At 42.0% G+C, this 14472-nt stretch overlaps 1 pseudogene; it reads left to right on the top strand.

Moving 5' to 3' along the window:
• The first annotated feature begins 371 nt into the window (after nucleotides 1–371).
• The window catches only part of LOC124788466, a 72390-nt pseudogene continuing 58289 nt past the window's right edge, over nucleotides 372–14472 (top strand).

Here is a 14472-nt window from a genome sequence, read left to right on the forward strand (position 1 = left end):
TAACAAACAGTTTACTTACTTTTTTCCTGGCTGTCTTGTTTTCATTTGATTTGCCCTTATAATTACTTTTGTTTATTAAATGAGGGTTTTTATTATTAGTGTTAAGTAGGAAACATTATCACAATTTTCTGCAAATATATTATTTATTGCACCATGCACAAGCTTTCAGCTTCTGAGGACATTGTCTGGTGGAAATTGCTTGTAGCAAGCTACTTTCAGCTTCTAGTGTTCTACAACTTCTTAACTTCATAATCCCACTTCTTTTGAAATAATTTTCTCACAATGACATTTCAAAAATAAGCTAATGCATTCTTTAAGCTGCCATGTGTATTCAGTGTCAGCATCAGCAATGGTTGTAGTTCCCATTCACCATGGCTGAAGGTATGAGTTCTGCTCACCCATCCCATGCAGAGTTGCTAATTCTGTGCCTGGAAAAATAGCACCTGCTGGCTCATTGGAAAAACCTGACCATGGAGAGTAGACAGAAGTTTTGTGGAAACAAGAATTTCCTCTGTATCCACTGAAAGTGGTTTGTATTTGTCTTCCCCTGATGCTTTATTGCACTGCCTTTCTTTTCTTGTTAGCATATATTTTTTTTATTTTCCATCTTGTTTAGTGATGTCTTGCATGATATTGATAAGCTCTTGTTTTAGATTTACTCAAAATGAGGTTTAGCATTAGTTTCATTAAAAAGCATCCAAAGATTATAACAGTAACCATTTCAGTCATCAAGTAAAACAACAAAACACCACAAATCAGATTTTTCCCCCTGCAGTTGAGGTTTTTCTTGTCCCAGTATAGTCAAAGACAACTACCACTCTTTCCTGTAACAATTGTCATGGAATCTCTGGGTTTAAAGATGTGAGTTTTTCATACAAATTTGGTTGTTTGTTATGAAAAAACGCAAACAATAATAAAAATAAAGGCAGCCTCTCCAAAAGTGAACAGATTTGCACATCCATGAAAACAAAATGTGTTGCTTTACATTCCCACCCACTAAGCATTTTAACCTGCGTGGGTCCTCCAGGGTCTTGTGTCCACAAAGTTGTTGACAGGTTGTTACTCAAGCCTGTCCTGTTATCCAATGATGGCCGTCCTGAGGTCATTCAGTGTGTGAGGTAAGTTCCTCTTCACTGTAAGTATCAACTGGTCCAACATATTTAACTACATTCATGTCAGCAGATACTGCATGCCATTGAGTTTGGTTGATATCTGCATGCAGGAAAAATGTGCACATGAGGTGGGTGCACAGTTCTCATGTATTATCATCTTGAAATCTGAATGCATCACCAAATTTTGACTGTAGGAGCAGACAAGAGATAGGAGGATCCAATCCTGATACTGTATAATCTTAAAATTACTCTCAACAGGGATAAGAGGTGTCTGAATCTGCACATCACATTGGTTCAAAAACTACTGAAACATAGAGTTGCTGAACTTGTATGATTCCATGTCTGCAATATCTGTATGCATCTGGCCATCTCCACCCTTTTGTATGACAAACATCAACAAATCCTGCACTCATCAGTGGTGACAGCCCAATGCTATTGATCTAGGTTGTACTCCAGGTGTTCCTCCTAATGGATATGTAGGAGCCCAATTTATGATGCAGAAATGGTTCCATTCTGTGTGGGTTGACACAGACCTAACAGTTACTGCCAAACCGTTGAATTCTCTCCAGGGTACCTAAGAGTCATAATTAGTACATAGCATACATCAGCTGGTATTTTTGACCATGGTCAACAAATTATGAGGTGGCTATTCGGTGTTTTGAATGTCACAGTAGTGACTGAATACTCAAATAACACTTTTATTGTGTAGACCAATTTTATTGGTGACTTCCTGTGCTGACAGCTCTTCTTGCAGTAAAGTTAATACGTATACACAGTCTAAACTTGGAATTACTCTTTGAGACTTATTAACAGTTTCATCATTGAACACAAACCACATTATTCTGTTCAAGATATGAGATGGAGCATGATCTATTTTCAGCTTCATTATACATATATGTGCATTGACAATAGTGGCCCCAAAAAAGGAAACAAATCACATATGCTTTTCAAGTGGTACATAATGTTATCTGATTTTATTTATTTATTTATTTATTTAATCATGTGGCTAGGGTCCCCCGTCAGGCAGAACATTTGCAGGGTGCCAGGCTTTTCATTTTGACGCCACTTTGGCGACCTGCAGACAATGAGGATGATAGGATGATGATGAGGACAGCACAATACCCAGTCCCTGGGCAGAAAAAATTCCCCGACCCAGCTACAATCGAATCCGGGGTCAGAGGATTGACAATCCATCACACTGAACGTTCAGCTACCGGGGGCGGACGATGTTTTCTGATCAATATGTATCAAACATCGCTGAGGCCTATGTGTCTCAGATTAGATCCAAACATAAAAAAATATAATGTAAAAATCCTAAAAGGAATAGTATAACTGTCCTCTAAGTATGATAATACAGGAGAAAACAATAGCACAACTACTTGCTGTGAAGAGTCATAGGAAAGAATGTTACAGTGCTGTAAGCTTTCTGTAGATTACAAATACTGATGACTGCCACTCTGCCTTCTCTATGTATGTTAACAAGGTGAAATCAAGTAATTATTTTTACTGTTCAGTCTCTGATTGAATACATGGTTCTAGGTTCTGCTGCCAAATCTCTCTCATGTAAATTTCACAATATTTCTCTCAGGCAGTTGCTTGACATTGTCAGGTTACTGCTGGAAAGTAGCAACCAGTGGTGTCCATCATGTGATGGCATTCTTACAGAGACTCCATCTGTGAGTCATGCATTTGTGATTGAGTTGAGTCAAGAAAGATGATGATAGTGTTTCTAGAGCCCCTGGTGTGAATCATGCCATGCTCTCCTGTATGTGCACTCTGTCCCTGATGCATCTAACAACTGTCACTGTGGCATCCTCCAATACACTGCAGTGGAGCTGTCACTGAAAATTCTTGTTTTCCTCTATATTCAATGGCAGCAAGTGCAGGGAACCAGGCTGTACGTACGTGGAATCCTGATACTCTACTGATGAGGTTGTCCGCTGCGTGAATATGTATTGGCTCCTTTATCAACCACTCCCAGATGAATGAAACTGACAATATTATGTCTTCTCATAAGCATGGACTGTCATGCAATAAGAAAAGCTCTGTTACTGTAGATTTATCTTGCTGGTCTAGGTGTGTATGATGATGGTATTTATAATACAGATTAGTGTGATATGTATGAGCAATACATAAACATTCTACACTAACACAGAGTCCTTTAAAACCATTAACCCCAGAAGCCAAGATCTCCTTTGACTAGGCCCCACATGTTCCTTAGTCTCTCAATAGATGGTGACAGAAGACGCATTTAATGTTGCGTCTGTTCAGGAATCCATACTGGTTTGCATGGAGGAGGTCATAATGTTTGACATACTTCATTATTTTTGAGCTCAGAATTTGTTCTAAGATTCTACAACAAATGGATGCCAATGATATTTGATGTTAGTTTTGTGGATCAGTTCCACTACCATTTTGTAGATGGATGTGCATTGTAATGGTACCTACCTGCATTGTCAATCTTGATGATCAAAGCCACATAGAATATCTGTTAATTTATTTCCAGGAACTATGAAAATGATGTTCAAGACACAAATTTCCAAGTAACATGGCTTTTTTCCATATTTGTTACCACCACAAAAATTAGCTGACTGGATAAAATTTCACATCATACATTTTTATGCAGGTGGTACCTACACCCCTCCACTTCACTATACACAGGCATAGGATTAAGAAAATAGTCACTATGTGCAGAGACAGTATATCTTAGACATGACATTAGCATAACACAGTGGCTATAGATTATGTAAACACTGAATAATCATCATCCTCTCATCACTGATTTTGATCCTACAATACCAGTGGAAGGAATGCAAATGCCCAGAAGAACTTGGTGCAGACTTAATCATGTGAGGACTAACCACAGCAGGTGTAAGGCCACTCTCCACAAATGGAAATTCACTGATGACCCACGATGTGACTGTGGTGCAGAAGAACAAACAATCCCTCACCTGATCTTTGAATGTCCTACAAGGAGGTTTGAAGAGGAATGGTGGGATATCATGAATGCTACTCCACGTGCTGTTCAGTGGGTGACATGCTTAGATGTGGACTTGTAACTGCTGCAGTGACTGTCTCCCTAATCTTTTGCATATTGTTGTTTGCAGTCAATCATTTAATAATATGTTTGTAACTCATTTATTATGTTAATTAATAGTATGTGTGCAATTTTACCCTGTAGATGCCATACGTTAAATAAAATAAATAAACCAAGATGGTTAAACATAAAGTGCATGACATGAGACTAGTCCAAAATAAACAACATCCATCACTTCAAAAAGAATTAACACAGTCACTGTCTGATAAAAGTTCATCAGATAAGCCATCCATCACTGCTGATTATACAGGAGAGGGACAAAAATATGGAAACACCATGAGAAATGCATGTTTCAACATATATGCAGCTGCTAGCCAAGCCTCTAGGTTGCACTGTTGTGTCTGATGACAAATGGTGTCTCTGTTATGTCTCAATATGCTGCATGTGTCTGTCATGGTCAGAAAGATGTTTGATGTAGCTGTGAGAGCATTCTGTCAGAGCTCAGTGCATTTCAATATTGGCAAATTGTTGATGACCATATGGTGAGTGTTTCAGTAATCAAAGTAGCCAAAGTTTTTGGTGTTTCAAGAGACATTGTACTGAAGATTTATACTGCATTCAGGGAAAGCATAAATATAATCCACTAAGACACAATGCAGATGAAAGTATGTGTTGGGTGAGTGTGTTGTACGGTCATTGAAGAGGATTATGACGAAAAATAAGAGGATGACAGCTGCAGACATCACCACTGCATAACTGAGTGTTGTGCTCATAAACACTGTCAGCACCAAATGAAGAGAACTGCAGGTTTAGCTGCATCAGTGAAAAAATTAGGAAAATATGGTGCCAAAGCCATAAAACCTAAACTGATAAGCAATGGCAGGATGTCATTTGGTTTCACACTGTTTCCAATTCTAGCTGAGTTATTGTCCCAAGAGTGAAACATGGTGAGGGTCCAGTGAGGACTGAGCAGTAATATTGTAGTATTCCACAGACTGCATGGCTATCTTGCACGGCATCATTACTGCCAAGGATTATGTGACCTTTTTGACTGGTCAGGTCCATCACATTGTATAGTGTTTGTGCTTCAATAATGATCCTGTGTTCCAAGATGACAGAGCCCTTTTTCACACAGCTCTCTTTATGCGGGTTGGTTCTGTGAGCACAAGGATGAATTGTCGCATCTCTCTTGGCCACTATTCTCACCACTCCACTCCATCTAAAGGCCACAAGTGACCCATCGGGACCATCCGACCGCCATGTCATCCTTAGAGGAGGATGCGGATAGGAGGGGCGTGGGGTCAGGACACCGCACTATCAGTCGTTATGATGGTATTCTTGACCAAAGCCACTACTATTCAGTCGAGTAGTTCCTCAATTGGCATCATGAGGCTGAGTGCACCCTGAAAAATGGCAACAGCGTATGGCGGCCTGGATGGTCACCCATCCAAGTGCCGACCATGCCCGACAACACTTAACTTCGATGATCTCACAGGTACCGGTGTATCCACTGCGGCAAGGCCGTTGCCTACTATTCTCACCACATGCCAATATTATTGAGCCTTTCTGGTCTCTTTTGGAAAGAAGGGCACATGATCGCTATCTGCTTCCATCATCGTTACCTGAACTTGTCACTATTTACATCAAGAATGGCAAAAGATACCTTTGAAAACCAGGACTTGTATTTATCCATTCTGAGATGACTGGAAACTATTTTTAATGTAAATCACTTCCCTACATCATATTTTTAACTGTTAAATATGAAACGTCATGAACAATGATTAGTTGCACAGTTATCCACATGATGGTAACAGTAAGCGGTAGTTTTCCAAATGTTTGTCAAGAAATGACTTTAACACAATCAGTCTAGCTACTAGATCTCACATCACCACAAGTGCTAGCTGATACCAGACTTTATTTTTACAAACAGTGACAGAGATATTGCTATTTTAATACCTCTCAGTACATTAAAGTCACCTCCAACTAATGTTAAATTATCAGGGTACTTCTGTAATGGTGAGTGTGGACTTTCTTTGAATGAATCTACAATGGTTGTGGCAGAATTGGGTGGCTGATAAAAGCATCTGCTAATTAACTTGAGTTCATCTAAGTCTGCTATTAATGTTCAGAAAACCTCACAGTCACACTCAATTTCAAACTCAATAGTCACAATATTTTTATTGACAGAAGAGAACAATCCCCCTGTCTTGGCACCTAATCTGTCTTTTCAATATACATCCCATGCCTTGCTAAACATTTTAGAGGTTTCTTTTTCAGGTTCAGTCCAGGTCTTGGTTCTGAGAATAATTTGAGCATGACAACTTTTCTGGAGGGCAATAAGTTCAGGAACTTAGTTATGAATACTTTGACAATTTGCTGTTAAAATTTTGACAGTCAATGTATGTTTACTTTGCATGGAATAACTGATTTAGCAGTCTGTGTATCAACTGGCAAGTGCTCGTAAGAGGACCTCAAACTACCACCTAACCTAAAAAGCCTCATGTTCACTCCACTAGTACTCTGGCACTGAGTTACTGCTTCCTTTGTTTAGTGCAAATCTGACCTATCAAGAGGAATCTCACAATTCTCCACCCCATAATGCAGGCCCAGAAATCTGCAGCCATGAGCATCACAGAATCAACAAAGAATGTGGCTGAGACCCTCCACTCAGCTCCAGGTCAAAGGATCCTGTTCAACTCTGAGGATAATGCTGAAAATTGTGAGCTCTGCTTGCACCCAGTGAGCAAGGCCATTAGTCTTCACTGTTTCCACCATATGACCATAGAAACAGAGGCTGTCTTAAGAACCCAAATGACAGACACCACAAATGCCACTATAAAAACAACTTGCTGACTACAGCACCTGTACACTTGAGGGCTGCAGGCAGGGCCTAGGGCCATCACCTCATCTTTGATGAGGCCTTCCTGGCAGACAAATCAGGTGTAAATTTGATTTCTTTCCAGCCCTCAATGCTATTTCCCTAAGAGACTCCTTAACGCGCCTATCATTGGAGCTCTAAATAGCCAGTAAACCCCTCCCCCTGTATGCCTGCCAGACTCTACTCATAAGTGGTCACCTGTCCACCCAAAAAGTGAATGGGCAAGGCCAGGCAGCCAGCCTCCATAATGACTCTCCGCCTCAAGCAAAATGATTGCGAGTATAGACTGGGACATCTAAGGATTTGGTGAAGGAGTTATGGACAGACAACTTTGTAAAGTACTTTTGAATAATTTTTCCAAAAACTGACTTGAAGAACTAATTAAACAACCCACACACAATGGAAATATTTAAGTTCTTCTAGCTACAAACAGGCCAGACCTTACTGACAGTGTCAGTGTAGAGACAGTGCTTAGTGATCATGATGTCACAATAGTGACAATGGTAACTAAAGTTAATAAATTCCTGAAGAAGGCTAGAAGAGTATTTATGCTAGCAAAAAGCAGATGAGAAGTTGTTAGCATCTCACTTAGACAATAAGTGGACATCATTTAGATCCAACATGATGGATGCAGAAGAATTACAGGCAAGGTTTAAAGCAATTGTATATCGCAGCCTGGAGATGTATATGCCAAGTTAAGGATGGAAAAGACACATTCTGGTTTAATAATAAAATTTATAAAATGCTGAAGAATTAGATATTGTTGTCTTCTCATTACAAAGAACAACATGCAATTGTCAATAGGAAGAAGTTAGTGCAAATTTGTCCATCCAGAAGAAGGTCGATGTGCAAAGGGTACAACTTCCACCGTCATACCCTAGCAAAAGTTCTTGGTGGGAACCTGACAAAATTCTGGTCATACATGAAATCACTAAGCAGAGCAGAAACTTCTATCCAGACATTTCTTTTCCAGTATGAGGTGGCAGTAGAAGATGGCAAAAAGATAACTGAAGTTTTAAATTTCATGCAGAAGTTCAGACAAACATACCGTCATTTGACTGTCACACGGACTCCTGCATGGAGGACATAGAAATAAGCATCCCTGGCATAGAAAAGCAACTGAAAGAATTGAAAACAAATGTGTCACCAAGTCCACAGGGTGTGCTCTGGAGCATTGGCCCATTACATAGTTTTCAGTTATTGCAAATCTTTCACCCACCATAAAGAACCTAGTGACTAGAAAAAAGTGCCGGTAAGAAAATTAACTCACATATTATGGACTAATGCCCTTAACATTGGTTTGCTGCAGAAATCTTTAATACATTCTCATTTCAGAGGTAGTAAATTTGCTTGAGACATAAAAGTGTTGTGACAGTGCCACGACATTTAATAGTGCCACCACGTCAGTACGCACAAACGGCGATAGAGGCGCTCCGCAACTCGGCTGAGCACGGGAGCACCACCTAGCTACGAACGGTGCCGGCCGCATGTCACGGCATGGCAGTAGAATGACCGATACGGAATTGGTAGCATGTAACCAGCTATTGTTTCTACGTTTGTATATCCACGCAATTTATTGGTGATTAAAGGTTATAACACTTTTTGGCGATGAGGTCGGATATTTTTGTTCCTGTGTTGTGGATTTGTGTGTTCATTTTGGGGCAGACATGGAACAGCTTATGCAAGCACTCATTGAACAACAAACACAGCTGACAGCTGCTAGTCAGGCATTGTCGACGTCGCTTACTCATCGTCTGTCTTCCTCTTCTCCACCACCGTTCCCTCCTTACGACGAGTCCGCTGAAGACTGGGAGGATTATGAGAAGCGTTTGCAGCAACACTTCTTGGCTTTCAGCATTGTTGACGCTCCTATGTGTAAGTCGTTATTTCTACCTTGGATTTCCCCATGGATCTATCAGCTGCTATCTCAGTTAGCCCCACTGTGGGAACCTGCCTCTCTGTCCTTCCAAGAAATGTGTGACTTATTGTCTAACTATTACCGAAAAAACGCCCACGTCGTTGCCGCCCGCGTGGCATTCTACCGGTGTCGTAAACAGCCCCATCAATCTTACCGGGCTTGGGCGGCGGAACTACACGGTCTGAGTAGGAAATGTCAGTTTGTCACGGACACTCATCATGAGTCTTATGCTGATTCAGTGGTTAGGGATGCTATTCTACAGCTTGCTCCTGATAAAGAAGTTCGGCAATGTGCCTTACAACTGCTAAACCCGTCGTTGTCGGAAGTTCTAAGCATCGCTCAATCTTTTGAAGTGTCTCACGCTGCTGGTGCACAAATAGATGCGTGGTGTGATGTAGGCACTATACAGACCACTTTCGACATGGACAATTTGCCTGTCTCCCAGGGGATCTACAATGTGGCGGCGGTTCGCTCGCGTCAACAATGTCGCGTTGGGCAGCCACGCTCGCAGCAAAAACAGCAACCACAGAAGCAGGTTCGTTCCGCACTTCCTTCTTGTCCACATTGTTTCGTACAGCATGACAGGGCCGCGTGTCCGAAACATTGGGCCACGTGTAATTCATGTAGGAAAAAAGGCCACATTGCTTCTGTGTGTCAGTCCCCTAAAGTTCCTGTCGACGCGGACGAGGCATCGGACATGGATGTTAACTGTGTGCTTTCTCAAACAAATAAGTTGTTTGTTACTGTTCATGTTCTGGAATAACCCATTCGCATGCAAGTGGACACTGGCTCTGCAGTAACTCTCATTAATTCTCGCACGTATTTGGAGTTGGGCTCCCCTCCCTTGTCTCCAGTTACGCGAAATCTGAGAACTTATAATAAACAGAAAATTCCTATCGTTGGCCAGTTTGATGCTTCCACTGCCTACAAGTCTGTTGTTAGGCCCCTCACGTTTTATGTGGTGGATCATGCGGGCACTGAAAACCTGTTCGGTTATGATGCTTTCCAGTTGTTCGGGTTCTCCATTGATGATGATGGGCACCTCATATCTGAGGATATTCTGTATCAACAGCTGGATGGATTGTGTTCTGAATTCTCGTCCATGTTCTCTGCTGGTCTGGGTCGTGACAAGGATTTTGAAGCCCACATTACTCTTAAACCTACAGCTCACCCTAAGTTTTTCCGGGCACGCCCTATTCTGGTGGCGTTGCGTGCACCTGTCAAGGCTGAGATAGACAGGTTAACAGCTTCAGGGATTCTCCTTCCTGTTACCTCCAGCGAATGGGCATCGCCAATCGTGGTGGTTTCTAAACCAAACAGGAGTCTGCGATTGTGTGGTGATTTTAAAGCCACTGTCAACGCTCAGAGCCTCATTGACACTTATCCTCTCCCCCGTCCTGAGGAGTTATTTACCAAGCTCGCTGGGGGCCAGTTCTTTTCCAAACTTGACTTATCGGAGGCGTACCATCAGTTGCCGTTGGATGCAACTTCTAAGAAATTTCTCGTCATCAACACTCATTGTGGGTTGTATCAGTACCAGCAGTTACCGTTTGGCGTCGCTAGCGCACCGGCCATTTTTCAGCGGTTTTTGGAACAGCTCACGGCTTCCGTTCCCGGCTGCATAAACTATCTGGATGACATTGTTGTCACAGGGGCCTGCACTGAGGAGCACCTTCGCAATTTGCGTTCACTGTTTCGGGTTCTGCATTTGGCTGGGTTGAAGTGCAATCTGGACAAGTCACAGTTCTTCCAACCCTCCATCGTGTATCTTGGTTTCCACTTGTCCCGTGAGGGTATACGTCCTCTGTGTCAGCATGTTGCAGCCATTACCGCTCTACCCCGGCCATCTATGGTAAAAGAACTTCAGGCTCTTCTAGGCAAGATTGCTTATTATCACAAATTCATTCCATCCGTGGCGGCAGTAGCTCATCCTCTGCATCAGCTGTTACGCAAAAACGCTCCTTTCTGTTGGTCTGACGAGTGTGAGCAGGCTTTTGTCCGCCTGAAGGTTCATTTGCAGTCGGCACCTTGTCTTGCCACATTCCGTCCGGGTCAGCACTTGGTTCTGGCGACTGACATGTCCCAGTATGGCTTAGGGGCTGTTCTCGCCCATCGGTATGAGGATGGGTCAGAACAACCAATCACCTATGCTTCCAAGACCCTCAACGATGCGCAACGGCATTATTCTCAAATCGAAAAGGAGGCGCTCGCTATCATTTATGCTCTAAAAAAGTTCAGCATTTTTTTGTATGGTTCTAAGTTTCACCTCATCACCGACCACAAGCCGCTGGTCTCTCTGTTCAGCCCATCGGCGTCGCTTCCGGATAAGGCAGCTCACCGCCTGCAACATTGGGCCTTATACTTGTCTTGTTTTCACTATGAGATTCACTATCGCCCCACGGCCCAGCACGCCAACGCTGACGTGTTGTCGCATTTGCCAATGGGCCCCGACCCAGTTTTTGATCGAGATGAACTACTCTGTTTCCACATTGATGAGGCAGAACGTCGTGCGGTCGAGGGTTTTCCACTTAGAGGTTCGCAGGTCATGTCGGCTACTGCGTGGGACCCGGTCCTGTGTCAGGTGATCGGTTTTATTCAACGGGGTTAGCCGGACAGGACCAAGGGCCGGGCATCGGATCCCCTTCACAACTACCATGCCTTGCGCCTTCGTCTGTCTGTTCGTGATGGTGTTGTTCTTCTGGCCAAGGATGGCGCATCTCCACAGGTCGTGGTGCCAGCCTCTCTTTGCAAAGATGTTCTCAAACTGTTGCATGAAGGCCATTGGGGGATTTCTCGGACTAAGTCCCTGGCCCGCAGGCACGTTTATTGGCCTGGTATTGATTCGGACATTGCCCACATGGTGGCTGCTTGTGGTCAGTGTGCTCAACAACTGGCTGCACCCCATACAATGCCCTCTCCATGGCCTGACCCGGCGCAGCCATGGGAACGGGTGCACGCTGACTTTGCTGGCCCCTTCCTCAGCACTTATTGGCTGCTGTTGATTGACGCCTTCTCAAAGTTTCCGTTTGTTATTCGATATCCGTCGCCCACCACTGCGGCGACGATGCTGGCTTTGTCCAAAATCTTTGTGCTAGAAGGTCTTCCATCCACAATTGTCACAGACAATGGCCCTCAGTTCTCTTCACAGGCCTCCCAAGAGGCCATGGATGTCTCCGCGCTGTCCGTGTCTTCCAGGAAGTGAGTGTTTTTTTTTTTTTTTTTTCAAGGGGGAAAAAGTGTTGTGACAGTGCCACGACATTTAATAGTGCCGCCACGTCAGTACGCACAAACATCAATAGAGGCACTCCGCAACGCGGCTGAGCGCGGGAGCGCCACCTAGCTACGAACGGCGCCGGCCACATGTCACGGCATGGCAGTAGAATGACCAATACGGAATTGGTAGCATGTAACCAGCTATTGTTTCCACGTTTGTATATCCACGCAATTTATTAGTGATTAAAGGTTATAACAAAAAGCTTCTACCCACAAATCAACATAGGTTTATGAAGCATCATTTATGTGAAACTCAGTTTGCCCTTTTCTCACATGATATCCAGTGGGCCATAGACAAAAGGCAACAGGCTGACTGCACATTCCTAGCTTTCTAGGAAACATTTGGCACAGTGCCCCACTACAGACTGTTGATGAAGGTCCAAGCATTAGGTTCGCAGATGTGTTGTGAGTGGTACCAAGGCTTCTTCAATAATAGAATCCAGTATGATGTCCTTGATGACAAGTATTCATCAGAAACAGGAGTATTATCGGAAGTGCCCCAGGAAAGTGTGATAAGGCCACTCTTATTCTCTACATACATAAATGATTAGACAGACAAGGTGATCAGCAATTTAGAGCTGTTTTCTGATGATGCTGTGCTGTATGGGAATGGGTCATTGCTGAATAACTAGGAGGATACAAGATGACTTAGAGAATTTCTAGTTGGTTTGATAAATGGCAGGAGTTCCACATTTACAAAAATGTAAGTTAATGTAGGAAAAACATTCCTGTAACTTTCGAATCAAGCATTAGTGAGGTACAGCTTGATGCACTCACATCCATTAAACATCTAGGCATAATGCTGCTAAGTGATATGAAGTGCAACAAGCACATCAGGTTGGTAGTATGGAAGGCAAATGCTCAACTTTATTGTATTGTGAGAATTTTGGAAAAGTGTAGCACATCCATGAAGCAGATGGCATATAGAATGCTAGTACAACCCAGTTTTTAGTACTGTTCAAGTGTTGTGCATCCCCACCAAGTCAGATTAAAGGAAGACATTGAAGCAATTGAGAGACATGCTGCAAGATTTGTTACTAGTAGCTTAACTCAACGTGTAAATATTATATGATGTACTTCATAAATTCAATTTAGAATCCCTGGAGGTGAGCTGATGCTCTTTCCACAAGGCAGTATTGTGTGAATTTAGGGAACCAGCATTTGAGGCTGATTGCAGAATGATTCTACTGCCACAAATCTACATTTTGCATAAGGACCATGAAGATAGGATGTGAGTATTTATAGTGGCTTGATGAGTTTGAATGTATATGTAGATGTAGATATGACAATGTCAGCCAATAATATTCAAATGGAAGCTACATCCTATAAAGAAATTCTTCTTTCCTCCTCCCTATTCCCACATCCAACAATGTGACAAGTTATCATAACACCCCAATCAAGTGAAGAGGGGGAAAGGAGAAATGTTATTATATTTCAGTGCAAGTGGAATTATTGAAATAGTAAGTTAAATATAGTAGCTGCAAAATTGGTGCATATAATACCATGATGAGATCATAAAGCCATAAGAACTGTCAATCCTTTACATGTACTCTGTAATAAAATTTTAAATTAAAATTAGGCTCATGTAAAAGTATCGCAGGTTTCATTCAGTGACCAATCAACAGAAAAATAATTTCCATTTGCATAAAGCATCCTTAACTTTTGTAGAAAAGGTATGCAATATTCTGCAGGTTCCATTTTTATAAGCATTCTGAAGAACTGAAAAATTTGAGAGATAACCCACAGATTTGGAGATCTCAGTTGAAAAGCTTTCTTTGTAGTACACTACTTTTATTCTCTACACAAATTCCTCATGGTACATTAGATTCATTCATATATACTATTGCAAGAGTTTTGTTTTCTGGTGTTTGTTTTTTTTTAATTTTTGTCAGCTTTTCTGAATCATTAAGAAGTTTATTTCACGATTGGAAGTCTCTGGCTCACTTGTTTTCTTAGAGGACAAGAAAAATAAATAAGTAAATAAACTTTATGGAAAATGAATACCCTTTATGTCATAGTGTAGCATGTCTACAATAATATGAGGAGGTTAGCAGAAGAAAGCGCCAACCCTAGTTTAGTATGGATTAGTTTGATCATGGTATACTGTGTTTTTGAATGTAATACATCTTAGTAACACAAAGTTCCACTTGAACTACTAGCAACAATTGTTTACTATACAGGGTGGTCCATTGATAGTGACCAGGCCAAATATCTCACAAAATAAGCATCAAATGAAAAAACTACAAAGAACAAA

The sequence above is a fragment of the Schistocerca piceifrons genome, chromosome 3 (genome assembly GCF_021461385.2).
Source record: "Schistocerca piceifrons isolate TAMUIC-IGC-003096 chromosome 3, iqSchPice1.1, whole genome shotgun sequence".
NCBI lineage: Eukaryota > Metazoa > Arthropoda > Insecta > Orthoptera > Acrididae > Schistocerca > Schistocerca piceifrons.